Consider the following 24234-nt stretch of genomic DNA (forward strand, 5'->3'; position numbering starts at 1 on the left):
TATTATTATTATTTTAAAAGTGTTGTGTACCATCGAATCAGATTTGACTGGCACAGGAGGAGATTTCCCCTCCTTCTCCAGCAGAACATCTGGTAGATTCAAACTGTATGCTTTTGGGATTGCAGTGCAACTTTTTGCCACTAGACAACCAGAGCGCAACACTTTTATTATTTTTTTTTATGCATATGGAAGAGAAACAGGTTAAATATGTATGGCTGAAAAAGTTTCCGTCTCACCACTGCCCATTCTCCTTGGAGATTCTATGCAATGAAACACTGTCTGGTGTTGTGCCAAACCCATGCAATATAGTTGCATAGGTACCGAGAGTTTTCATTGACTGACTTTTGGAAGTATATTACCAGGCCTTTCTTCCTATGTTATCTTATTTGGGAAGCTCTCTTGAAATCTATTTGCCTTCATGGCTCCACAGAAGACTACTGACAGGGTAGTGGTGCCTTCACGTAAGATACTTTGGCTTTGGAATCAGACCCAGTCAGACCTAATTCTCACCAAATAGAGGGTGAGAATTCTTCCTCTGAATCACCAACATGTTATTGGAGAGAAAGGATTAACCATTTTCCTTGCCCCTCTCTCAGGCAAAGAAAGCCATTGCTGCAATAATTCAGGAAATAGAAGACGATAGCTATGCTCTTTCTCAATTTCCCCAATTTTATTGGATTTTTATAGCAAAGCTTGCTATAAAAGTGTGGGCACTCTGCTCTTAAGTATTATTCTGTAGTCACTGCCCAAAAAGAGCCCACTTACAGACAGGACAATCAGTGTACAACAAAGCCTGTCAAGATATTTGACTAGAAAAGCAGATTAGTAAACCCACTGATCCGCTGAAGAACTGATCAATAAAAATGTCACCCAAATTACATGATAAAGTGAAAAATCAAAGTGTGTGGTTGTCCTCCTAAGCTTCCATGGGACTGCAGCACTGCCATCTGAGATTTATCAAAGGATCTAGAAAGTCCAAGAATGCTTCAGCTGAAACCCAATTGATTTTGCGCTTTTGCCAGAACGCAGAGCTTTCTGCAGGTATCAAAAATAAGACAGAAATAAACAAACTGTAATTTTACTAGAGTTTTCCTTCACAGCTTAGAAGGGGGGGGGGGACCCAGCAAAGGCTAGAGTGATATATGATAGTCATCTGTTTAAGCAGATGTAAATGAGAACTTCAAGCTCAAAGGAAGGATTCAATACCTGAGAAATATTCCTTAATACAATCCTTACCTCTTTGGCAAAGTATTGGTAGCTTAGTGGTAAGGAATTGTGCTGTTGACACAAAGGTACACAGTTGAAATCCACCAGGTGCTCCGTGCGAGAAGAATGAGAAATCTCCTCCTATGCAATTTACTGCTTCTGAAAACCTACAGAAGAGTCAGCTATGGGTCTGTTTCAACTTGAGGGTACACAATAAGCACAATCTCTTTGGAAAAGTTTTCTTCAGGTACTCAAGCCCTTCTTGCCTAATGGTATTGAAACTACAGCTTTAGCATAGTACATGCTTTTCTCAGCACCTACCACCCTTTCCTCTTGGAGGCTGTGAAGGAAGAGATGGGCTGGATACTGAACTTAGCCTGCAAAGCTCCAGAACTGACATCTGTCCCTTTGTTGCTTATGCCTTTGTAGAAATAGCTGCATTTTATAGCAATCCCTTTCAAGGAAATAAGGATGAACCAAACAAATGACCACTGGACATTTTATCTTCATGTGTTCCTTGTGTATTTGGGTGTTCATGGATTTACCCTTTGGGAAGCCGTTTTTTTTAAAAAATGTAGAAAATACCTATCAGTGTCGTGAGTCACCCTGTCAGGAGAGTAAGGCACAAGTGTGCACCCTTGTAAGTTATTTATCACACCCCGAGGCTCGATAGCACACAGCTTCCTTGATGAAGAGATAAAAAGAAGCAACATAAAAGCAAGGTGAAAGAAGAACACTTCATTAAAACGGAATCTACCTTCTGGTCCTAACTTTCTCTGGGTTTTTTTATTTTTTATTAGTGTTACTAAAATTTGTCATCTCAAAACTATTTTACTTCATAGAACATCTCGCCAGAAAGTCAACAACAGGGAGGGAGGGAACAAGGTAGGGGCAGAAATAGGGAGAGGAAGAGGACAACAGAAAGACAGGAGGCAGAGAATGAAAAAGCAAATGGAAGAGAAGAGAGAAAAAGGAGAAAGAGAGAGACAGAGAGAGACAGAGAGAGACAGAGACAGAGAATGAAAGAGCGACAGACAGAGAATGAGAGAGAGAAAGAGATATAACTTCCAAAGGTCCAGAATGCTGAAAATACACGTAAAAAGACCAGTCCCTACAGAATTGAAATAAAACCACTCCGAAAAAGCTTTTCTCTGTTAAAAGTGTTGGGAGTAGTTCTGTGGAGCTGGAGGCAGAAGATCATCCCCTGCACCAGTACTGCCAAAGTGAGAGCAGAGCTTGTAGAGAAAGGACTAGTCATCAGAATCAAAGAGATTCTGGCCTGAGCAAGCTAGGACTCTCACCTTAAAACCAGCGGGGTGAGGTCAATTTTCTTAAGGTGCCTTCCGGTTCTAGAAGTCTATGTCTCTCAGGACGAGTGGGCAGGATGAAGCATGTTTAGATCCAAGTAAGAATGGAGAAGAGAGATTGTATTTCATTTCACGTTGAAATTTTGTTCCCATTCTCATTTAGTTACCCTCCCTCTTCTCATTACCCTCAGAGAAGAGAACCTCGGAGTAAATAGTCCTCAATAGAAGAGCTGACTCTCAGGACAATGTAAGAGTTTATCTGAGGGGAGCAATGCACAATAGAAATGCATTTTAAAGAGCCCTTTTATTCTGAGACTGTTAAGGGCTTAAGTTTTTAACTATAAATAACAAATGAGTACCGTTTCTTTGTAAAACATGAAAATATTACATATGGGGCCAAACTCCTCTTTCTATTACTGGTCTTAAACCTTCTCCAGTCTTGGCCAAAGAACAGTTATAACATGGTTTACTGAGTTTACTTACTTGACTGTCCTCTAAGGAGAGATTATATATTGTTTTGTGTTTGTATATATGCTGTAAAGGGAGAAGATTACCCATCTTTCTCCCTCAGATAAGCTAGCTGGTAGATCTGAAAAGCCAGAGAACCCTGCCTTGGGCTACCTCATTATATTCACAAGTAACAAAATATTTTCCATTTCAACCATTGTTATGTTCATGGTCTAGTGACCTTAAATACATTCTCCATGTTGGGCCCCATCACTATGATGTGTTTCCACCCCCTCCCCCCACCCCCCATCCATTTTAACAGAAAGTAGGTACTCTTTAAGCATTAAACTATACCTTCCCATTTGGGACAGTTTTATGATATTCTATGATACCATTATTTCCTAGTTGATTTCTTTATTTCATCATGAGCCACAACTAGGTAGTTTCCAATCAGTTGCTTGGTTTTGCTATTTGTAAATGAGTGCTGCAACGGTCATTCTTGCAAAAGTGTCTTGCCACTTGTGTTCGTTTTTCTAAGGTAGATACAGTTTGGTTTGCACTCACTGGGTCTCTAGGTTTGATATTCATTCTTGGAAAAACATTGCCACATCTTCCAGCTACTTAACATGATGATTAGCTTTCCTGTCTAGATGAGATTATTGATCAAGAACACTACACATAGCATTGTCCGGGTGTGGGGGGAAACACTGCTTTAATATTCTTTTCTCTCTTCTGTAGCCTGTCTGTTAAATATACATTTTAGGAATAAAAAACTACCACTTTGTATTTATGCAAAGGCATGCATACCGAGGTTTTCCTTATAATATAAAATTGTTATGTCGTTCTGTTAGAATTTTGTTCTACCTTTTGCCAAATAACAGTTAATGAGGACATGAGATGGGAAAGAAAGGGAGGGGTATGATGCCAAAATTTAAAAGCAGTTGCTAAGCCTCTAAAGTAATTTCTGACATGTAATGTCTATCCTGGATGTTACAGCTTGAGGATCAACTCTATTGAGCAGCTGTTTGTGTGCCATTGACTAATGAAGCTTTTTGAGTGCCCTGTTACTAATGTGATGGAGGGGGAGAGAGGATAAAGAAAGACAGAGTGTAGTGAAGAAAAGACCTTCTGAAGAGAGATTTCCTCTCCCCAGCCACTTGTGGAAATCCATTTCAGGTCAACTGGGACCAATTGTAAGTTCTGGCCTTGGGCAAATTCCTATTCGCAGTCAATAAATTAATGGGCGCCACCTTGAAATGGGTTGGCTGAGACTGAATCAATGTCTGATGTGGCAATTTGTCCTCAGGCCAAATTCCCACTGAAGTTCCCAGGTTTGGGGCCGCTGAAGAGATGGATGGATCCTTGAACATTTTAATGTTTTTTAAAAGTATACTTCTGCTCAAAAGAGCAGAGCACAGCTTCCAGATTCTAAAAGTTTACCAGTCCCACCCTTACTCATCATTTCTCTAATTGACATGGACAAACTCCCCCCTGATGATATTCCATTTCATTTATACAGCACGCCACAATGTACGAAGTTCTTTGTCCAGCTGACTCCAGTTTAACCTGCCTCCTCTATGCCAGTTGTCCATAAGACCAAAGAAGTAACTGTTCCTTTACAGTAGCTCCTTTTGAAACCTCTAGGCAGCAGGAAACAGAGAAGGGCTGCTCTGTTGATTCAGCTGGCGTTTACAGCTGAAGATAACAGGAACCACAAGCCCTTGGAGGTTCATGTTTTTTTGGAGGGGGAGGAGAATTTGGGGCGCAAAAGAAAGAGAAGTTTAAGTTTAATGTTTCATAACTGTGTACTCTTTTCCAGGTTTTATTCCTGTAATACCCTCTGTGTGTGGCCAGGTTCTTCATAACACAGTGCCATTGAAGGAGAGTGAAAAGGGAAAGGGAGGAAGGGTAGTGGGAGGGATAAAAATTAGTCTTTGAGGGGAAGAAAAAAAGACCACAGATTTTAAATACCGTGACCTTAGCGAGATGCAGTCAAGGCCTCCTGGAGTTGAGTCAACCGTTTAATTCTGAAAATAGGATTGGGGGGCAGCGTAGCATGGGCATGGCATTTGTAGTGAGACCAGAAAAGGAAAGTGACCCACTTAGAGTCTTCTCTTGAAAAAGTGGGTCCCTGAAATGTTGGAAAAATTTGGGGCCGAGTTCTTTCTTTCCTTGAGGTTGTATGTTGTATCATCTGGAGAGAAAAAGTTAAAAACTGAGGAAAAAAAGATTTGAAATATTGGATAACTTTAAAAAAATAGAATATTTTTAGAATTAAAAATGGGGGGGGGGTGGAAATACACTGTAAAAAAGAACAAGCATTAGTGTGCTTGTATTCTGTATGCAATATTTTCCTTCCATCCGCTTAGCTGCTTAGGAGAAGCATAGTTTATTTTCAGGTTGGCCATGCCATTTCCTGCTCTTTTGGAAGAGAAAGAAAAGAACAAAACAAACCCCAAAACCATCCCAAACTAGTGCAGCTACAGTACCCAGATGATACTTTTTTCTCTATCACAACCTTTCAAATTGCAAGCACAGTGCTCTTTCAGACTTTGAAAAGGAGAGCTCTATATTCTCTCCCTTTTCTTTAGGACTCGATAAGCACCACGGGGGTTTCTGAAAGTAAGTGTAGATGACAAATGTTTTGCTTTGTTCAGGCGGATAGAATATACTAAAAACACATAGTAGTAATGGAGCCTCAGAGCCTAGGAAAAGGGCAATGAAAGTTGGGCCAGTTAAGGTTAGGAGTTGGGCCGGGGTCAGCGGCAACAGAATGAAATGCACCCCTCAGAGCAGAGGAAGAGTGAGTGGTGAGAATGTCTGAGAATGGGATTTAGCAGTTCACGTTCATGACAAATACATCTTAAGTGCCCATTCCTGGAACTAAAAAGGACCTGAGATTTCATACAATCCAATCATCCTAACTGAGTAACTTCCCAAGGTTCATGTCACCATCGGACCTCCAGGGCGTTGTCTTGGGCAATTTATTAAAATTAAGGTTAAAATTAGTCTTCTAGGACTAACAGCTTAAACTTCTATTGCCCAGAAGAAGTAGTTCAAGGAATAAATTAGTCTTGAGATGACCAAAGGGGCATATTTAGCTCTAGGCCTGACTCATCAGGAGGTCATAAGAACAGTGTTGAGCTTGTCGGGGCTTGGAAGTGGACCAAATGCAAAGGAGAGCTGGGGGCAGCTATGGTGGAACTTATAGCAGTTACTGGTTCTGTATTAAACCAATGGAGGGGCTTTATTGGACTGTGAGGGACAGGTGAATGGTCCTATGTGAGGTTAAAAGTTATCGTTTGAAGGCATAATATTGGAATAATAATTCCACACAACAAAGGCTGATGTATTTTCTCACAGTGCCTCTGGAATAAAACATCTGACTCTGAACTTCTTCCTTCACCAAACAGTCACATGTCAGCTTCCTGGCTGACTTCTGGCAAATCTTCCTCAGATGGTTCTTGGCATCCACCTCTTAGTGGGTCAGGACGTCCTTTTCACAAGCCAATGGCTATGCACTCACTGAGGAGAGAGAGAAGACAATGCTATTCTTTTCACATGAATTTGGAGAAATGAAAACCTGAAGGAGAAAATTGCTATGTTGTTGTTTCATGTGTCTTCAAGTTGACTACAACCTATAGCAACCCTATAAAATAGCCTTGGACCCTAGCTTAGTCTGAGCCAATCTCACTGTCTGACATACCTGCCCCCATTGCTACAGTCACTGTGTCATTATATCTCATCCTCTCTCGTGTTGGCTCTCTATATTTCCAAGCATGGTGACCTTCTCCAAGGACTGGTCCCTCCTGGCAGCATGCACAAAATATGTGAGACAGAATTTCAAAATCCTTGCCTCCAAGGAGTAACCTGATTTCATGTCTCTAGGACAGACTTCAAGGTCAAATTTTGATTCCTAAGAATTTGATTTTACCTTCTTTAGCTTTAATTTGAATTTAAATATGAGTAGCTGAGGGTCTGTTTTGCGATCAGCACCTGGCCTAGTTTTCATTGCTGATACTGAACTGCTTCAAGGATTCCTTCCACAGATGTAATCGATCTGATTTAACATCAGATAAAATCCATGTGTATAGTCTGCATCTATGTTACTTATAAAAGATATTTTCTATGAATAAATCATTCATTGTGCAGAATTCTATCATTTTATCCCCAGCCTCATTTCTGCCACTAAGTCCATGTTTTCTGATTATTGATCCTTCTTTCTGGTTCCCAACTTTTGCATCCCAATCACCCATTATGAAAGCATCTTAGTTGCATGTCCAGTTGGTTTCTGACTGAGACATTTTTCAATCTATACGCAGAACAGACCATTTGGGAGGTTGGGCTTTATGAGGAGGAATGTGGCATAAGGATTGGGGTAAGACTCATCAACAACCTATGCTATGCAGATGACACCACCTTGCTTGCTGAAATTGAGTAGGACCTGAAGCACTTGCTACAGAAGGTCAAGGACTGTAGTCTTCAATATGGATTGAAGCTCAACATCAAGAAAACAAAGATTCTCACCACTGGCCCAATAGGCAGCACCATGATAGACGGAGAAAAGATTGAGGTTGTTAACAGTTACAGCTTGTTCATCTCCACAATCAACACTTTTGGCAACAGCAGTCAGAAAATCAAAATGTGAATTGCACTAGGTAATTCTGTTGTCAAGGACCTTTCCAGAGTACTGAGAAGCAATGATGTCAGTCTAGAGACTAAGGGGCCCCTGATCCAGTCCATGGTCTTCACAATTACTTGCTTTTCATCAGACAGCTGGATAATGACTAAGGATGACAAAAGAATTCATGCCTTTGAGTTCTGGTGCTGGAGAAGAGTCTTGAACATACTGTGGACTGCCAAAAAAAGCAAATAGATCTGTCTTGGAGAGGGTGAAACCTAGTTTCTTCATGGAGGCTAGGATTTTGAAGATCTTTCTCACATACTTTTGGCATGTGGCCAGGATGGACTGATCCTTGGAGAGGGACGTCATACTCAGAAGGGTGGAAGGACAGCACAGGAGAGGAAGACCCAGGATGAGATAGACTGATATAGTAACTAGGCCAATGGGGATAAGTGTTTCAGAGTGAGACTGGCTCAGAACAGGGCAGGCTTCAGAGCTATTGTACCTAGGCTTGCTTTGAGATGTGGTGACTTGAAGGCACATATCAACAACAGGACAGATTTAGTCTCCTCCAGTTCTCTTGATAGTCCATGCTATGTTCAGTAATCTGCTCTAACACCACGTCAAAGGCATCTATTCTTCTGTCATCCTTAATCATTATTCAATTGTCAGATACATAGCAAACAATTGAGAAGAACATGGCCTGGATCAGGTATACCTTAGTCTCTAGACTGACATCTTTGCTCTTTAACACTCTGGAGAAGTCCCTGACAGAAAACTTTGCTAAAGCAACTTGTGGTGGTGCTCGTGTGCTTTTTTTTTTTTTTTTAATTTCCTGACTGCTGAAGCCCAGAATATTGTGGTTCCAAGCAAGAGGAAATAAATTGTAAACAACCTCAATCTCATCTCCATTTATTATAATGCTTCCAATTGACCTGGTGGTGAGAATTTTTCTTTTCTTAATGTTGAAATGCAATACATATTAAAGACTGTAATTCTTGACCCTCTATAGAAAATGCTTCAAGTCCTCCTCAGTCTTGGCAAGCAAGGTTGTGCCATTTACAAAAGGCAGGTTGTTGATGAGTCTTCCACCAATTCCAATGCCACATTTTTCTTCATAAAATTCAACTTCCTGGATGATTTGTTCTGCATATAAATTGAAAAGGTATGGAGAAAGCATACATCTCTGACACACTCCTTTCTTGATTTTGAACTGTGCAGTGTTCCTTTGCTATGTTCATATGACAGTTTTCTGGTCTAGTTATAAGGAACTGAAGAACAAATTCAAGCCCAAGTTGCAATACTTAAAGGTATCATGGGCAGAACATTGAAAAATCCAGGAAGCATCAAAAGAAGATTGAAGAAATACACATAATTACTGTACTAAAAGTAATTGGCTGACAAAGAATAGTCTCATGAAATAACATATGATCGAGAAGCAACAGTAATAAAAAAGGAAGTTCAAGTTTCTCTGGAGGAATTGGCTAAAAAAATAGAGCCTAAGTAATTGACAAAATACCAATTGACATATTTCAACAAATAGATGCTGCCCTGGATGCTCTTACCAGGTTGTGCTAAGAAATCTGGGGGACAACCACCTGGCTGACTGGAAGAGATCTATATTAATTCTCGTCCCCACCCCCCAAAAAAGTGATTCAATAGAATGCAATGTGCAATGTGTTGAAATCATTGAACAACATTACTAATATCACATGCAAGCAAAATCTCTCTGAAGATTATCAAAAAATGACTAGAACAGTACATTGACAGAGGACTACCAGAAAAATAAGCTTGGTTTAGAAGAAGTTGCAGCATTAGAGCAGAGAGTAACAGAAGGATTCTTATTTGTGCTTATTGACTATGCAGAGGCATTTGACTGGGTGGATCATAAAAACTTGTGGCTAACATTGAGAAGAATGGGAATTCAGAACACTTACTGTGCTCATGTGAAACATCAATATAGACCCAGAAGAAAAAGGCTATAATATAACCAAAAAGAATCTAGATTCACAAGGAAAAATAACCCAACACAACTACACATTTTTTAAAAATTCTATGCCACCTGCTCTATCCATAAAAATGTCCATATACTAACTGTGTGGGAAAGAATATCTGTTCTATTGTATCCTATGAGGAAACTCAGGAACAAAGGTTTGACCAGCAGAGAAGTAGATCATTTACTCAGTGCTGTTGAGTTGGTTTTGACTCATAGCAACCCTCTAACATTATTGTGCTGGGAAGAGACTGCTCATCTTCCTCCTGCAGAACCGCTAGTGGAGTCAAGGCACCAGAAGCCATTGTTCAGTAGCACAACTCCATATGGACAATGACACCGAATCTTCCCGTACAAATAAGGGTTAGTAATATTGACCCATTGGGTTCTTACTCTTTTCTTCAGCAAGGCTTGGGAATGACACATTAAATTTTCCTGTGGGGCTGTTTTCATTTCTCTCATTAGCAAGATGGAAGAATACGTTGGAATAAAGATGAGTCTGAATTCCATGGCTAGTGCCAATAGTCAAGCTGGAGTCCACCCAGGGGCACCTCAGGAAAATGCCTTGGTGATCTACTTCAGAAAAAAAACCCCTCAATCACTGAAAGTTCTGTAAACCACAGTTTAAAAGTTCTGACACACATGGGGCTACTATGAGTTTGAATCAACTCACTGACAAGTGGTTTGATATTTAGTTTAGATATGAAGCACTATTTCATTTTCTAGTTCTTTTCCAAGGCTACATCTTTCTGAAAAACAACATAAAGATAATAGATGCATACACCAATGACTGAAATTTCTGAAATAATGGTACTACAATGTATTAAACCAACCTATATTGTTGACCATGACCGTGATCAGGCACACCTTAGTCTCTGAACTGACATAGTTGCTCTTCAGTGCTCTGGAGAGATCATAATCTTCACAATTACTCGCTATGCATCAGAGACCTAGAAAATGACTAAAGATGACAGAAGAAAAATTAGATGCCTTTGAGTTGTGGTACTGGAGAAGAATGTTGAACATACTTTGGATCACCAAGAGAACAAACAGGTCTGTCCTAGGGAGGGTAAAATCAACTTGATCTCTGGGAGCAAGGATTTTGAAGCTCTGTTACATGTATTTTGGGCATGTTGCCAGGAGGGACTAGTCCTTGGAGAAGGACATCATGCTTGGAAGGGTGGAGGAACAGCACAAGAGAGGAAGACTCCAGATGAGATTAATTGACTGGGGTAATTGGAGTATATGTGCTGGAAATTATGACATTAGCTCAGGATAAGGTAAGGTTCAGAGCTGTTACATATAGGGTTGCTTTGAGTCACAGCTTATTCGAGGGCACATAACAACATTTTGTTGATCAAGGGTGCCCTGCAGGCTAACTGATAAAGAGTTGCACTGCTAACCCAAATGCACTTGGTTCAAATCTACCAGCTGCTCCTTGGGAGAAAGATAGGCAATTTCCTCCCATGTGATTTACTGCCTCTGAGAACATACTGGATGGCCAGCTAGGAGTTGGTGCCACCCATGACCACACACAACCCGTTAACCACGCATAATCACAACATATTGTCGAGTAAGAGGAAACCAGAGAAACAGACCTGAATGTAATGCATATAATGTGAACAACTACCCAAGTTCTTTGACACAGACTTGAGTTTTAACTTCTTTTTATTCTTTTTGACCTTGAGTCTATCCCACCTGAATTTCTTTTTAAAAATGTTTTATTATTAATTTTAATGAAAGTTTACAGACTTTGGATTTCCATTCATTCATTGTTGCACTTTTCTCCCTGCCCACCCCTATCCCCAGTACACTCTTCTCTTTGAAAAGTGAAAGAAAAAGTCTTTCATTGTTTTACAATCCCCCCCACCCAGGTCTACTCCACTATGCAGCCTTCGCTCTGGACTGCTGTCATGACAATAATACCCAATCACATATCCCTTTTAAATAGTTTTCTCCCTCATCTGTTTCAATGCAGTATACATAATTTATCCCACCTTTCTCAGTCTCCCCCCAAACCACTATGCCCTGTTTTACAGCAGTGGCATCATGTCGTATTTGTCCTTTTGTGACTGAGATATTTCACTCAGCATAATTCCCTCCAGGGTCACCCATTTTGAATAATATTACATGAGTTCTTTGTTTTTCAATGCAGCATAGTATTCCATTGTGTGAATATACCACAGCTTCTCTATCCATTCGTTTGTTGATGGGCACATAGGTTGTTTACAACTCCTTGGTATTGTGAACAAAGCTGCAATAGACATGGGTGTGCATATATCTGCTTGGGTGGCAGTTATGGTATTTTGGGGGTATATTCCCAATATTGGAATTGCTGGGTCAAATAGTACCTCTATTTGCAACTTTGTGAGAAAGCACTACACCACTTTCCACAGTGGTTGCACCATTTTATACTTCTACCAACAGTGAATAAGGGTTCCAGTTTCTCTACAATCTTGTCAGCATTTGTTGCTTGCTGTCTGTTAAATTTTGCTATTCTTATTGGGGTGAGATGATATCTCACAGTTATTTTGAGAGTTTTAACTTCTTAAGGGTATTGCATTCGTTGTTCAGTAGTCCGTCTTGTAACTCTGACTGAAGCAATTTTTCAGAGTTGGAATATGTGCACTGAGGAATTAAAGTCTTGTGAAAAAAAAATCAAGAAGGACCTACTGGAAACCTGCATTCTATTGTTTTAAAATATACAGACAAGCTGATATTGTACAAGTTTAAGCAGTCCAGAATGAGATAATGTTAAAAATATTTATTTTGAAGCCCAAGGAAGATGTTGAAATTTCTATGCAGGGCACAGGGACCAGCCCAACTCTGTTTATGTGCGTTGCTACACTATAAAAGGGTCACCCACCGTGTGTGGGTTACCACGCTTTATTTATCAGAAGGGAAACAACTCTCAGTCTTTCTTTTTTAGGGGGATATGAGTATGGTAAAAATAATTTGTCAGTAGTCAAAGCAACTAAATTGAAGGAAAAGAAGACTTTAATTTTTTTCTTTTTAAATTGCTTTGAGGAGATGGAAACTGAATGATCAAGTTTGCCTATATTCTCGAAGTATTTTGATTTGTAGTCTCCAGGGTGAGGTCAGGACATCAGACTTCTTTTAGAGCTCCCAGATGGGTCAATTGTGTGGTTGAGGTTGAGAAACTGCTTGTTTAAAGTTTCACTAGTTTGAACTAGAGAAAGTTTGGCCCTTAAAGGAAAAAAAATATATTTAGGAAAGGAAAATATGTAAACGATCTGTGACATATAAATGTGATGCTCTGTGAATAGCTCCCTTGAATTAAGGGTATTAAAAGAACTGTAAGAATTCAGTTATTTCACTCATGTGCGTCCAGAGAGGATCATGTCCTAGAGATTAATATTCTGTGTTTAAGAGCTTTCAGGAATATCTAAATAGCTCTCTATAATCCATTCTCAAATATAGCAATGGGGAAGGAAGAGAAAGCATTATAGAATCTATTTTACACAAAAGAAAATGGAATAGGTTAAATCAGGTTTTTTTTTTAAAAAAATAAAAATGTCATAAATGTGTTATGAATAAATTGTCTCATAAAACTAATTTATGAATTCCCTTAGAACACCCTACCAAAACTTTCATTCTTAGTCAATTCCAGAGAAAGTATTTATCTTATTTCTCTGAACTCTTGTAAAGGTACTAGACTGGCTAGATTTAGTTTTCAGACCATAATAACAATAACCTGCAACTTAATCAATATTTGAAAGCTATAATTATTGGAGGGAAAAACTAAAGGTGAATCATTTAATCATTTACTTATTTGATATTCAAGAGGCTAAGGACAAGTTACAAAAGAAAACCATGTCTCCCCCCCGCCAAATATCATATAAAAGTTGAGGTTGAAAATATCATTTCTTTCTTTTTTTTTAAAATTTTGCTTTTGTAGGATTTTTTAAAATTATTTTTACAGCATATTCTTTCCATTTAATTTTTCCTCCATTCATTCAATGTTGCACATTTTCTTCCCTTCCCACCCCTCTCTCCAGTTTGTTTTCTCTTTGAAAAGAAAAAGAAAATTCTTCCATTGTTATACAATCCGTCCCAAGTCCACAGTCCACTTTACTATGCTTTTCTTTTTCTGTAATATTGTCATGAAAATAATAGCTAATCCTATATTCCTTTTAAACAGTTCTCTCCCTACTCTGTTTCAATGTAGTACACATTATTTATCCCCTCTTTTCTTAGGTTCTCCCTACCCCGGTGTCAGTCCTGTTTTACAGCAGTGGAACTATGCAGTATTTGTCCTTTTTTGACTGAAATATTTATTAAAGGAAATCGGGCTCACATAACAGTATATTTTCTTTTAAAAGCTCAATATGCAATCAGTAAGATTGAGCTCCAATCTCATGGTCATGCTTCCAGGGTTCTTTTAGGATAATTTTCTTTGTCTTGTCCCACTGCTCCAAGAAACCTTTAACAGGAGTATGGTAGTCATGTCATAAAGTCTACAGATAGAATTTTATCCAATTGATAGTAGGTCCTCATTGTTTGCACAAAGTAGGGTTCTGGATTCATATGGGAAAGTGATAAGTAGGAGGAGAAAGACAGTCTCATTACTATTTTGAAAGAGATAATAAGACTAATTGACACAGTGATTGCAACAATGGACTTGTACATGATAGAAATAAAGAGGATGGTGCAGAATAGATTAAGATTCTGATCTGTTGTTCATAGGGTCACAATGAGGCATAGTTGACTTGATGGCACCTAACAGCAACAACAACAACAACAACGTAACTCCATTATTACAGAGAACTTTGCTTTCATTAGCACAGAGGACTCTGAATTCATAGTATGATATGGCAATGTTAATATGCAAAAGATCTCCACCAGTTAATAAAATAGTGGGGAGAAGCAAGGCTCTGAGTTGTTAAATGTTTGACATTTTTTATAGTTTTGTCAGTATGAAAAGTAAGCAGAACTTGTTGGTTGGTTCTATTTACACTAGACAAAGTGATTAAAGAAAGAAATGAGCTCAGGGGTTGTTAGTCATAGTTCAAACATTGCATAGAAGACCTCAGAATTTTCAACTGTGCCTTGAAAGAAAGCTTTATTTCTTGTGTTAACAGAGCTGATTTTACTGAAAACAAAACCCACAATCTTACTGTAAACGTGGTTGAATTACAACACTGACTCAAACCTCAGCCTCAAATCATATCTGAAATTAAAATGAGGGCTTTAATTGGGAATAAATGAAGTCTTGTAAAACGTGGGATCAGGGTACACGGACAGCATGACAGAGACATTTAGCCTCTAAATTTTGAATCACTCCAGGCCACAGAACCTCCTGTGCAAATTACCGCCTCTGAAAATCCACTGGAAGGTCAGCTGTGAATCAATTCTGATTCATGGAAGTGAGCGATTGTGTGTGGTGACATTGTCTGTTGCATCCTCTGGGGTAGATACATTATAAGACATTGTTGAAAATTTCCAGAAACCATCCTCACCATTTGTTTCTGCTACTAAGCCTATAACTATTCTATGTCCCAACAAATCTCAAAAGGGGAGGGATAAATTATATACCATGAAAAAGTATGCTACTCTCCAAAATGACTGCTTGACTTTTCCCCACCTCAATATGTAGGAAGCCGTGGTAGTCTAGTGGTAAGAAGCTGGACCAAAACCCAGAAGGCATGTGAACCGAATCCACCAGATAGATGATTCATGGAATAAGGATGGACAATCTTCTTCCTTCAATTTACTGCCTCTGAAAACCTGCTGGAGATCAGCTATGGGTTGGTTCCAACTCAGTGGTACACAGCAACAGCAGCAATGTACAAACAGACTAAGGGTATGGAATAATGGTGCAATGGACAAAAAAAATTGGGTCCGTCTAAGTGTATTGATTTAGGGCTACTAAGCACAGATTCCATATCCAGTATTTCAGAGAGGTTAAGAAAAGTTCCATCAGTTTATTCTGAAGCATGGATTATACATTGGCCTACACTAAGCAAAGGATAGAACGGTGTTTAGGGCTCTTGTACATAGGGTTGCTGTGAGTCGCAAATGACTTGATGGCATATAACAACAACAACACTAAGCAAAGAGAGTTCTGGCACACTTTGGACTTGTTATCAGGAAGGGTAGCAATTTGCACTGATAACCTCAAAGTGTCACATTTTTTTTTTGGTGGTTCATATACACCAGAGGGAGAAAGTTGAACAATCTCTTCTTATATGATTCACAGAAGTGAGTGAATATGCATGGGGTATTACCCATGGTGACATTGTCTGTTGCAGCCTCTGGGGTAGATACATTATAAGACATTGCTAAAAACTACCAGAAGCCTCAGAAGACCCACTGGAGGGTCGACTATGAGTCAATTCTGGCTCAATAGCAATGAGAGAGAGAGAGACATACACACTAAGTAAAGTTGAAGTACCAGACCTACCTTGGTATATTGCAGAAGAAAGTATAGAAAAGCTTAGGAAAGTTGGTGTGTTTGAGTTGACTTATCAAGTTAGACTCATATGTAGAGTGCCCAGAGGTCATACCGTTTATAACAACAAACAATACATTTGTGCTGGGAGCCCCAGCACCCTCAAAGATTGCCATGATTGCCATTTTATGTAAGACAGATTTGACAGTGGGAACTATTATAACTGAATTAAAACACCTCTGGTGGCGTGGTAGACTGGAAGTTGCACTGCTAACCCAAAGGCTATGCTGCACTGGCCATTCAAATCCAGCAGAGCCTCTGATGGAGAAAGATAGGCCATCTCCTCCTGCGTGAGGTATGGTTTCTGAAAACACACTGAAGTGTCAGATGTGATCCAGTTCTGACTCGAGAGCAAAGGTTTTGAGTTTTTGAGAACTACAAAGGGGATGATAGGACAGTATGATGTTAGAGATCAAGTGGAAGAACATTACCAGCAAGTTGATTGTTAGAGGTCAAGTAACAGCAATTAATCAACAAGATGGACTGATGGCTACTGACCCAAACCATGATATTTTCAATTACTTTCATGTGAAAGTTGGGCAATGAACAAAGATGACTAAAGAAGAGTTGATGCCTTTGAGTTGTGATATTGAAGAACTGTATTGAATATACCATGTACTTCCAGAAGACCACATATGTTTTGGAGGAAGCATCAGAATGGTCCTTTGAGACAAGGATGATGAAACTTCATACCACATCATACGGGCATGTTGTCAGGAGGGACCAGTCCTTGGGAAAAGACATCATACTGGAAAAAGTAGAGGATCAGAGAAAGAGGAAGATCTTTCACAAGGAGGATTGACACAGTGACTGTAATAATGGGCCCAAGCATATCAGAGATGGTAAAGATGGCACAGGGAAGGGCAGGATTCAGAGCTGCTCGAGATAGGGACACGGTGAGTTGTAGTTGCCTCAAGGACCACAAGAAACACATGCATACATATTCAAGTTGGACAAGGAAGACTTATGAAAAATTGATGCCTTTCAATTCCGGTGTTGGCAAAGAACATTGAGTAGACAATGGCTTGTGCAAAGAAAAAAAAATGTGTCTGTGAAAAAGTGAAGCCAGCGTCTTCCTTAGAAGTAATGATGGTGAGACTTCTCACAGCTTTTGGCACTCTTATCAGGAGGGGAGTCATCATTGGAAAAGGGGAAGGTCAGGGAAAAAGAGAAAGATGCCCCACAGATGGACTGACAGAGTGACTGCAGTAATGGTCTCAAGTGTGTCAGGAATGGTGAAGAGGACAAGGTTCAGATCTGTTGTCCATTCATAGAGTCACTACGAGTCATACAAGTTGATGGCACATAACAACAACAATATATGAGGCTAAATGTCTCTTGGTTGAAATTGCCCTCTTGTCTCTCTGTTACAGCAGCAGTTGATATCAAGGTAACTTCCAATGAGATCGATTGACACCACGGCAGAAACAAATGAGCTCAAACATGCAATGATTGTGCAAACTGTAGAAGATTAGACAGTGGTGTGTTCTGGTGTCCACAAGGTCACTGTAAGCGAGGGCCAACTGGACAGGACCTAACCACAGAGACATAGCCCATTAACATACTACCAATCTTTACAGGTATGTTCTCCAAAATGAGAAAGAAGCACCTTGCTGTCACCAAGAAGCCATTTTTATAGGAAGCAATGACAGAACAGGAAGAAGAAAGGAAAGCCTCTTTAGTTTTACAGTATAAAGGGAACTGGAAAGAGGATCAGGGTGCGTGGCTTATGAATGGAGAAAAAAAAGCTTTGAATAGTGTTTGGTGATAAGTGAGATTTAAGGTAAAATGGACATTAGCTGTTTGTCTCTGAGTATTCATTTTCTGTTCTTTCAACAACTGACTTTAATGTGTGAATCCACATTTCCCCCACTTTCTAGTCAGGTGTCCTACAGTCCAAGGAGAACGGCACTGGGCTCTGCCCTGGCTCAGTCAGCATGCTTCCTTTCCCTGATTACAGAGATTGACTGACATAAAAGTAGAGATGTGACTTGAGGAGGTCTAACTAGAACAAACTACAGGACTTTTGCTAACACTGCCTAGAGAAAAATACTTGCTCTGTTTCACTGGATTAGAAACTGGAAATATATGGCTCCAAAAGCTGTTGGAAGCCTTATGATAACTTGGAACCTGAGCACGGATCCAAGAAACAGAAAAAGAATCGTGCATCTTAGCTCCATTTGAACATATCAGTTAGTTAAACAAAGAAATCTTTGTTTGTTTAGGCCAAATTGATTTGCATTTTCTGTCACTTGAATACAAGAAAATTCTAACAAGAACAGAAGACCCCCTCAAATTGATTATATATCTAAATGTTATTTTTTCTTGCCAACATAACACAGATCAAGTGTTAACATGCCAGATTGTTAACTGAAAGTTTAGAGATTCAAGTTCACCCAGAGGTACCTCAGAAAAAGCAATCTACTTCATTTTTAAAAAATCAGCCACTGAAAACCATGATGGTTAGGATTGTGTTTCAATGTGGCCATAATTCTTGGTGTAACATAACTAGCCTGAATTGTTGCCTTTGAGTTGTGGTGTTGGAAAAGAAGACAGAATGAATGCCCCATGGACTGACTGTCAGAAGAGCATAAGAATACGTCTTGGAGAAACTGTGCTCCTTAGAGATAAAGATGGCAAAACTTATTTTTTTTGCATTATGGTCGTGTTGTTAGAGAGGTCATTCCTTGGAAAAGGATAACAAGCTTGGAAAAGTGGGGAGTCAACGAAAGAGAGGAAGATCCTCAATGAAATGAATTGACACAATGACTCTTACAATGAGTTCAAGTACATCAGAGAAGATGAGAATGGCATGGATAGGGTAAGATTCAGATTTGTTGTTCATATTTTTGTTGTTGTTTTGTGCCATTGAGTTACCTGTGACCCATAGTGATCCTATGCACAATACTCTGAACTCTGCTCTATCCTGAGCTAGTCTGTCTCTGACACACCTACCCACATTACTCCATTTACTGTGTCAATCCATCTTATGCATGGTCTTCCTCTCCTGTGCTGTCCCTCTATCTTTTTGAGCATAATGTCCTTCTCCAGGGACTGCTTTCTCTTAACCACATGCCCAAAAACATGTGAGATGCAGCTTCAAAATTCTTGCCTTCAAGGAGCATCCTGGTTTCACTCTCTCTTGGCTAAAGCTGTTTGTTCTCTTGGCAGTCCATGGTATGCTCAATACACTTCTCCAGCACCACAACTCAAAGGCATCTATTCTTCTTCTGTCAACTTTATACTCTATCAAATCTATCTGTGTTTAATTGACTATGCAAAGGCATTTGAATGTGTGAATCACACAAAATTGTTGCTAACCTTGAGAAGAATGGGAACCTCAGAACACGTGATTGTGCTCATGTCAAAACCTACTGTTGGTATAGGAAGCAGTCCTCAGAACAGAGCAAGGAAACACTGTATGATTCAAAATCAGGAAAGGAGTTATGTCAGGGTTGTGTCCTGTCTCTATATCTTTTCAATATATAAGTGGAACAGATCATTTGGGAGCCTGGACTTTATGAGGAGGAATGTGACATCAAGATTAGATTCATCAACAACCTGTGTTATACAGATGAAACAACTTTGCTTGCTGAACCTGAGAAGGACCTGACACATTTGCTGCAGAAGGTCAAGGACTGTAGTCTTCAATATGGATTGAAGTTCAACATCAAGAAGACAAAGATTCTCACCACTAGGCTAATTGGCAGCACCATGATGGATGGAGAAGATATTGAGGTTGTTAACAATTTCAGCTTGCTCAGCTCCACAATCAACACTCTTGGCACTGGCAGTCAAGAACTCAAAAGATAAATTGCTCTGGGGATATCTGTTGTCGAGGACTTTTCCAAAATGTTGAAGAGCAATTATGTCAGGCTGGAGACTATAGTGTGCCTGATTTAGGCCATGATCTTCATAATTACTAGCTATATTCTTCAAATCATTCTATATATGATCAGCCTTATTTGATTAAGGGCAAGTTTCCTCTCAGATGTGGCCTGCCTGGTATACATGTATGAATTATCTGGGAAAAAAAGCAGAGATTTTTTTGTCTAATCTACGTTTTCAGACTCAGGTTCTTGGTCTCCAGGCTTGAACCAGTAGCTTGAACTAGTGACTGGCTGTACTTGCTGACTTTGGATTAATCAGATTCCAAAGCCAGTAATCTGTGCCCTTCTTTCTCACAACTACCTTTGAATGTACCAGCCTCTGAAGCAGACAGCCTCCAAAGTCAGCAACCTAAGACCCTACCTGTATTCTGGGGATTTAGACTCATTAAGATTTCCAGACAGCTCTCTCTCGAAGTCTGACCTACAGATCTAGTACTTACTAGCCTCCAAGTATGTGAGATATTTGCTTGAAATATCTCTCATTTTCTCTTTCTAAACTTCATTAATATTTCTTCTCTAGAGATCCCAGGTTAAGACAAAAATCTTACGGAGCACTTGTAGGATCTTCATACATCAGAACTGACTTTCTTTTTAAATTCAAGTTTTCAGCATTATCATTTGTTTTGGTCCTTTGTTTTCTGGTGTCATAGTTGATAAGGTCTAGGTTACCATTTGTCAGTCTACTATCTTACCCAGAAGTCCCATAGCTATTTGATTAGTATATCTTATTAAGATTTGTGTTTCCTTGCCTAAAAGATAAGTAGGTATCCCCTGGATTATTAATGTCCAATTTACAGACAATTTATTCTTTCCCTTTAATTTCTTATAAATTTCCCCTCACTTTGAGACGTCTGAATCAATCCTTATTCATAACAAAATCTTTATCATAAACATCTTAATTTTCTATTAATATAGCTTTTAAAGAATTAAAAAGGCTTTGAGCATTTTCTTACAATAAACCAAAGAGAAACCAAACCCACTTCTACAGTGTTAATTCTAACTCATAGTAACCTAACAAGTAACCCCCAAAGTTTCCAAGCCTGTAAACTTTTATAAAAACAGACTGTTTCATCTTTCTCTTATGGAGCCACTGGTGGATTTGAAACAAAGATATTTCAGTTAGCAATCCAACATTTAGTTCACTATTTTACTAGGGTTCTTTAATTCTGGTTAGCTTGAACAAGTCACTGTGGTGTAAGAAAGATACTTTAAAAATTGGCTTTTCTATCCACTGTGTTAGGCCCTGCTGGTGGGCGTAGTCTTCAGCTATCTCAACTGCAGACACATGGTCTTGTAAATCATCAGTAGCTGTGGGACCAATATAAGAGGGTGTTTTCCACACTGTGGAGAGAGATAATGGCAAGACTGTGGCAAGGTGTAGTCTGACAGAACTCTGGAGATGAAGCCAAAGTTAAAGGTTTTGTTTCTAGATGAATGAATAAAGAGCTGACTTTTGACTGCTATGAGACAAAGATGGCTGGATGATTGAGGAAACCAGAGGTTAATTTGTTCTCCTGAAATGAACCTATTGTCTGAAACAATTGAGGAATTGTACCTCGCTGTGTATCTGGCTCGGGACTTCTGTTCACTAAACTTAGATTTTCACTATGTGATATCCTTTGTTTATGTCACCCCTCAACCTATTTTCCTAATAAACCCCACAACTGTGAGTAAAGTCTGTGAGTCAATTTGGAAGAAACATTGGAGTTAATGATTGGTAAAAATATGTGCAAGAGCGTGTGAGGTGGCATGTCTGACCAAGTATGTATTTGTTTGGTAATTAGGATGTTATTGATGGGGACAGTTCCCCTTTATGAAATGGGTAGAAGTAAGACTCAGTCCCTCCACATTCTATCTGCTCCTTTTACTGTCACTTAACTTGTTGAAGACTTGATCTCCTCAGATCCAAAATGAAAATAAGACCATCTACTTCATTAGATTTATAGAGTGTCATTCATTCAACAAACTTATTAACTGCCAACATATGATTAACCTTATCTGATCATATGCTGAGATATTATTTAAGTTAAATAATATTAATGGCTAAATAAGAGCTACATGTCTTTGTTCTGAATTACAAATTTCACTTACATTACAGAGTTATTTTAACTTAAAACACACTTAAGAATGGATCTTGGTTGTAACCTGGGGACTGGCTATAATAAAGATTTTAAACTCGAGTAAAAATACAGTGGTGGCTCCAGTAAAAAAGCAAAAGGTGAATTTTTAAAAAATTAAATATTTAAGTGGGTGTAGTTTTTCACTTAAATGATTGAACTACGGATTTATTTTATACACACACATATTACTTCAGTTGCAGTGGACATTTTGGTACAGCAAAAAATGAGAAAAAGAAACACATACACAGGATGATTATTCTGGCAAATATACTGAGGTCCACTTTTGAAGTAATATGCTCACAATAAGATTTACCAGAAATAATTGAATCCTAGACGTATACAACAACATTTATATTAAATAATATTTTCTAAATAATTAAAGATGGTGCATGACCAAGGAGGGTTTCCTTACATTATGCATATGATTGCTATGAGTCAAAGATAATTCAATGGCACCTAACAGTGGATAATAAAATTGTTATGAAGTAGGCTGAATCAGATCTAGATCTTTGAGGATGTAGTTGAGCTAGCTATAGCTGCTGTCTAGTTCACTGACTTTATTTTTTCAGTGTGTGCCCCATGGACTCAGCTTGATCCGGAATTAACTGCTGCAATCATTTGGCACTCCATATGGAAGCCTATTGACCTCATAAACAATTATCAAATCTCCATTCCAGATGTTGTAAGTTGGGAATGTGTTTTCATCCCTGACAGCAGCTGACACATCAGATTTTAGTTTAAATAATATAAGAGCAACCTCAAAAATGCAGAAAATGTCTACCCCTCCATGGGTGATGTGGCCAAGAGCAACCAGCCCACATAGAAGCAAACTCTATTTTGAAAGTGATAGGAAGTAGTTGGTTAAAATTTCCTCCAGTACATGTTCTGTGAATAAAAGTTATCATGTGAATAATTAAAAGATAAGAGTATTTTGATGACAACTTTTGATAGCTTTGTAGCAGATGGATTAAGATATAATTGCTATTTTAGTGGCCCAGAATAGATTTAATAAGAGCAAAAATACTGGGTACAAATACATGAGACTATGGAAGAATACCTCTGGCTAAGTGCGTATTGCGTGTCAGGCATTGTGGTGAGTTTCTTATACATATTAGAATACAAGCTCCATAAAAGGAGTGGTTTTCCAGTTTTGCTCTTTATTTGTTGTCTAAACGCATTTATGAGTGCATTGCACATGTAACCAATTCTTATTCTACTCTCTGATCTTTTTGTATTATCATTTAACTCCTACAAACACAAATGCTACTTTGTCAGGCTAAACTATGTTCCTGTTGTATCCTGCATTTGTCCTATTTAACACTCATTACAATACTCAATGTCATTTATCCTCATTAGACTGTAAGCTCCAGAACGATTGGATTATGCTTGTCTTGTTCGTTGTGGCACTTAATAAGTTTGTTGAATGAGTGACATTCCCTAAATCTTGTGAGGTAGATGGTCTTATCCTCATTTTGGATCTGAGGAGATCAAGTCTTCAACAAGTTAAATGACCTGCTCGAGTTAATAAATTGTATCTTGAAATATGGTAAAGAATATATTTATACAATAAAGTATTCAGGAAAAAAAGCTTCAAATGTGTATTTATTTTAGTTTCTAAAGTGATGCTACCAAGCCAAATGTGGGTGACTTCTAAGTCACAACCCTCGGGCCTGGTTTTCATTGTTTTTGTTCAAATATTCTTCTAGGTCATATAACCCTGGTGTGTCCACTTGCCATGTAGAGGTAACGTGTAGTTGCTGTGAAGCTGAGCACTGTGACACTGATGTGTCAGATACATTAATGATTACCCGTGGTGGACAGTGTTTGGTGGAGCTCCCTGATTAAAACAAGCTTGGAAGGAGGAGTGGCATCCACTTCTGTAAATAGCTTGCCTCCAAAAACCCTATGACCCTGGAGGAAGGATGAAAGTCACACAAGTGTTGAGAACATTCATTCATAGAGTCGCTATGAGTCATCTTCGACTAGATTGCACTTAACAACAACAGCCACAACAACAAAGTTACATTGAATGTAAAAAATCAGAACTCAAAGGGTGTTCTGGTGGCCTCGTGGCAAGAAGCTGCACTGCAATCCCAAAGGTGCGCAGTTCAAATCCACCAGATGTTCTGCTGGAGAAGGAGGGGCAATCTCCTCCTGTGCCAGTCTGATCCAATT

This window comes from Elephantulus edwardii, unplaced genomic scaffold (assembly GCF_000299155.1).
Source record: "Elephantulus edwardii isolate Elephantulus edwardi_28Jun2011 unplaced genomic scaffold, EleEdw1.0 scaffold00012, whole genome shotgun sequence".
Taxonomy (NCBI): domain Eukaryota; kingdom Metazoa; phylum Chordata; class Mammalia; order Macroscelidea; family Macroscelididae; genus Elephantulus; species Elephantulus edwardii.